A 5,438-nucleotide genomic window follows, 5' to 3' on the forward strand; every position below is an offset into this window, starting at 1 on the left:
TGTTTTTTCATTCTATTCTTTCCATTCATATAATAAAATATAATTTTATTGAATGTTACATATTAAACACTAAAATATAATTTTTATTATGTGATGGTGGAGTGGTGGTCGTGGTAGAGTGGTTGAGGTGGTGGTGATAGACCATTGGTGGTGGTGGTTGAGGTGATAGCGATATAGCAGTGGTGGTGGTGGTGGTAGAGTGGTAGGGCGGTGGTGGTGGTGGTTGAGGTGGTAGTAATAACGCAATGGTGGTGGTGGTGGTAGAGTGGTGTGGTGGTGGTGGTGGTAGAGTGGTGTAGTGGTGGTGGTGGTGTGATAGCGCAGTGGTAATGGTAGTGGTGCAATGGTGGTGGAGCGGTGGTGGTGGTGCAATTGTGGTGGTGGTAGAGCGGTGGAGTGGTGATAGTGATGGTGTTGAGGTGATAGTGTTAGAGTAGTAGCGGTTGAGATGGTGGCGATAGAGCAGGTGGTGATGCGATAGTGGAGCAGCGATGGTGGCTGTGATGGAGTGGTGGTGTTGGTGGTAGTTATGGAGGAATGGTGGCAATGATGGAGTGGTTGTGATGGTGTTGGGGATGGTAGAATGGTGGTCAAACAATAGTGGTAGTGGTGGTCGAGCAGTTGTTATAGTGGTAGAGTTTTAATTTGAGTGATTTGATGTAATTGGTATTACATATGCTTGATGTTATGGATAATACATGTGTTTTTGATGTAATGAATATTAAATCAATGTAAGAAATGAAGATTACAAATGTAATCTCAATTGCATTACATTGTTAAAGAAAGTCTAACCAAACAATGTAATCAATCATGTAATGTAATTCTAATTCCATTACATAGTTGATTAAATCATACCAAACATGCCCTAAGTGTATTTAAGTAGTAAGACAAATCAGTAATTCACTGCATTTAATCAGGGAAGTGCAACTTCTCTAGTTATCTATGAGGAAGTTACTTTGCAAGAGAAGTTGGATGAGCCACTTTTTGAAAAATAAAATTGATAACCCAACTAAACACAAATAATTTTTGTACTTCCCAAAAAATTACACTTCTCTAGTCTACTTACTCCTAAATAAGCATCATCTAAATCTAGTAGCCATTAAAACGCGAAGAGCAAAAGTCATTTTCTATGATTATACTCCCTCTGTTCTCTTTATATAGAGAAACTTTCTAATTAACGCATTTCTTTTATATAAAGAACTTGACTCAAAATGAAAATTTTGGGAAGGATGCCAAATGAAAAAGTCCAAAATGTCCTCATATTAGCTACGTAATCTGCATGAAGATTTCACTCTAAACGAGGAAAGTGGCAGACAAAAAAAAAAAGACATTTAATGCACTTAAGTTTATAAAGTCTGATTAGATGACTAATTTTCAATGTGTATTTTTAATAGTGTGCTCGACTTTATGGATGTGGGGACAAATATAAGCGATAATTTGTGTAGTTATTCAAAATACAGACACACAATTGGATGGTTGCACTATAGTTTTAAAAGACGCTTTTATGTTGATATTACACATTGTAAATATGTGTACGAATTTCGTTAACTCCAAATTACTTAGTGTACTTTTATAATTTATCTAAACACTAATGAAAATTTTGTACTCATATTCTGAATAAGTTGTATAGAATGAAAAAAAAAAAAAAAACAGCAATACTAATTGTGAATTAGTTGTACTCTATTTGGATTCCTCTTTAGTAAAAATAAATTAGTTGTATCCTATTTCTCAAATTAATCAAACATATATCGAGATAATGTGTAGGCGAATTTGTTGAAACTTTATTAAGATAAAAAAAATTAATTATTTATGATGCAAGAAATATTATTCCCCTCTTTCTATTACTCTTGATTTGAAAAGCTTGTGAATGCATATACCTATAGAGGTTTGTCATAAAATTGAATTTGCTATTGTGAGCTTTTGGTGGGGCTAAAACAAATGGAAGGAAGATGCATCGGTGTGCGCGAGAATATTTATGTTATTCCAAAATGAGAGATGGATTGGGTTTTCATGATATTCATGTGTATAACCTTACTTTAATTTCTAAACAGGTCTGGCGACTGCTTAAGACTTCGGGTTCTTTACTAACACGGTGTTTAAAAGCAAGGTACTATCCTCAGTCCTCCATTTATAAGGCTCAAGCAGGCTTTTCAGTAGAGCTATGTATGGCAGAGTCTGCTGGTAGTAAGATCGATAGTTGAATTTGGCTCTCGGTGGCTTATTGGGGATGGGGGTTCGATTCTCGTATGGAAGTGTAGGTGGATATCGAGTAATCGAGATTTTCTTATGCACTCTCCCATGAATACTCTGGATGAAGATGTGAGAGTTAGGGACCTATTTGTTGCAAATAGCTTCAGCTGGAATGAGGCCCTTATTGACTCTGTTTTCAATCCTCAGGAGGTAGAATGCATTAAGGTGATCCCAATCAACCCTAGACGTCTCTCTGACTCTCTATCTGGCATAGCACGAGATTGGATAGTTACACATTTAAAAGTGGTTACTAGCTTGCTTTTAATGCTCTTAAAACCTCTTAATTGGCGTCACCCTTTTCTCCACAGCCTACCAGTTTCTAGCGAGAGGTTTGGAACTTGCAGGTGCTTATGAAGTGTAAACATTTTTTGTTCCGAGCAATGAAAGGTCAGTTACCGGTTCTTAGCTTCCTCTCTCACAGGGGTATCCATTGTGATTTGATATGTGGGGTGTGTGGGGGGGCAGTGGAGGCTATTATTCATTACTTGAAAGAGTGTGGGAAGGCTCAACATTTATGTAAACTATGCCCTCTTCGTTTGGACATATGTGCTTTTACAGCTGAGTCGTCCTTGGATTGGGTTCGACAGATGTGTGTTGAGTTTTAAAATGATCAGTTGGAGATTTTTGTGACAACTGCTTGGGCAATTTGGAAGTCTCAAAATTCTCAGAAGTTTCAGGACCGTTTTATGAATGAGTTGGATATTGTTTAGACGAGTTTGGAGATGCTTTTGGAGTTTCAAGCTGCTAACGTGCATCCTCCGAGCATAGTTTCGGCGAGGGAAGCAGTTCCACCTCCTAAATGGACTCCTCCTCCCCCATGTTGGGTGAAGCTCAACACTGATGCAGTGGCCTGGGTTTTATTGTCAGAGATGCGAATGACGAGGTTCTTAGTTTAGACTTTACTCACACAAGCTCTCCATCTCAACTTGATCACGCTGAGGCAGAAGCTGCTCTTTTTGGGTTAACGATGGTGTTGGAGCTGGGTTTTACATAAGTTATCTTGAGTCCGATTCATTAACCATGATCCAATTCTCGCAGCTGAAGGTGTTTCCAAACACGGAATATGGCAATTGATTCCATTATTGGGATGTTCCACTCTTTTTCTTATAATCATGCTAAACAAGAACTCAATAGAGTTGCTCGTGCTCCCAGTAAACTCGCTTCTAATGTGTTGTCTACTAGGATTTGACTTGAGAAGGTTCCTGCATCTATCCTTCCTGTTCTTTTGTTGGATTCTTCTTCTGAATAAATTCCTATTTTATTCTCAAAAAACAAACAAAAAAAAAAAAGATAGTGAGAGTATAAAAAATTTTGCTTCACATTCTCGTCATATTTGCGCGCATTTGATTGAAATTGTTTAAGACTTTCGCAAATGAGAGAAATTCAAAATTTCAAACGTGGAATGGTAATTTGTGAAAGTTTGACAAAACATGAATTAATTCCACTAGCTTACAATTCCACCCATTTTCAGATGAAATCCTACAATTAATGATTTTTGAGGATGGGTAAGATAATCATAAATTGAGAAAACTATTCAGTTAAATTACCATCTCAATGTTAGATTATTTAATAATATGTATGTGGCCCATGTGATTAAAGGGCTGGTTCTAATTAGGTGGCCCAAGATGATGGTTATTGGGCTTAATGGATAAGAGTCAGTTAGGGTTTTAATACATTTTCTCTGTCTTATAAAAGATAAAGGAATCATCAGATTAGGGTTAACACAGAAACAAGAGAGTGTGACGGCTCCCTCAAACACATACGGAAATAGTTTGTTTGAGTGAGCTCATAAAAGAAACTCTCGCAGCTGTTGATTATTCTCTAACCATTAAGAGAGCACTTACGGACAAAATGCCAGAGTGAAGAACGTAGATCTGTTGTTACGGTGAGAATCGAATTGTCCCAACAAGGTAACCCATAATATAGATCTACCGTTATGGATCAAGGTACGCTTCCGATTGTTGTATATTCTTGTCAAACAAATTCTATGAACAATAGATCTGGGCTATATTATTAAAGTTTATTCAACGCTCAATCCCTGCCTAACATAGTTTTCATTTTCTACAAAGTTTAATTTGAATATACTAAAGTTTTAAATTTTTTTTACTATTGATGAATCTAGTAATATTTTCTTATACACGAATTTTACTTTATTAAGTCAAAAAACATTTTAATATTTTTTTGAGGGAATAACGTGTAGAATTAAAGCAAATGATTAAACAACTTTTCCAAATCAAAAGAAAATAACAACACAATCATATCCTTCGCAGCCAGCAGCGCGCCACCGAATGGCCGATCAACTACCTACCATTTACAAGTGAAAGGACAATATTACCCTTACTGATCTACCAGGAAACACCTATTTTCTCTTTTTCCAAATTAGCAAAGTTTGGCGAAGGTCAACCGAAGTTTTAGTTTCTTGACTATTATCATTTGGAGTTTGAAAAGAGAGTATGAAACGCTTTTCCTCCGATTTAGTCCCAGGTGCATTTAGGACGAATAGAATCCAACCACTCTTTTCAAATGTTCGATCAGCATAGTTAATGGAGTCACAATCGTGATTTTTATTTTTATTTTTAATTATTAGTAAAATAACTAATTTTATTGCATTATAATAAAATTTTAAAATTTTTTAATATGAAATTATTTTATAAACTCTTAAATTTTATTATTTTTAAAATTTTATAATATGAAATTGTTTTATAAACTTTTAAATTTGATTATAAGATATTATAACAAACTTAAGTATATATTTTACCGCTCAACTCTAATCAACATTCATTGCTCAAAATATTATTTATTTACATTGCCAAAATGTCAAATTCATTTATATAAATATTGGACCACTACCGTATTGTATCAATGTTCTATATTTAAGTGTAATTAATTTTATTGTGATGAAAGTCAATAATTTATATTAGAAGGAAAGAGATACATTAGTAATAAAAAAATGTTAGCTATCTCGTATAATTAAATTAAATTTTATATGTAATCTAGCACATCATTAGTTAATTAAATTAAAATACCATGGTGAGATAAAAATAATAATAAAGCATAAATATTTTAAAATATTTTGTTTGAAGGTACATTTTAAAATATTTTTTTTATAAAGTATATTTTAAATATTTATAATTTGGTTTTTGATCCCAATAATATTCACATATATAAAAAAAACAAACAGTCATGTG

The sequence above is a fragment of the Jatropha curcas genome, chromosome 10 (genome assembly GCF_041381405.1).
Source record: "Jatropha curcas cultivar XTBG-Jc1 chromosome 10, XTBG_Jcur_1.0, whole genome shotgun sequence".
Classification (NCBI taxonomy): Eukaryota; Viridiplantae; Streptophyta; class Magnoliopsida; order Malpighiales; family Euphorbiaceae; genus Jatropha; species Jatropha curcas.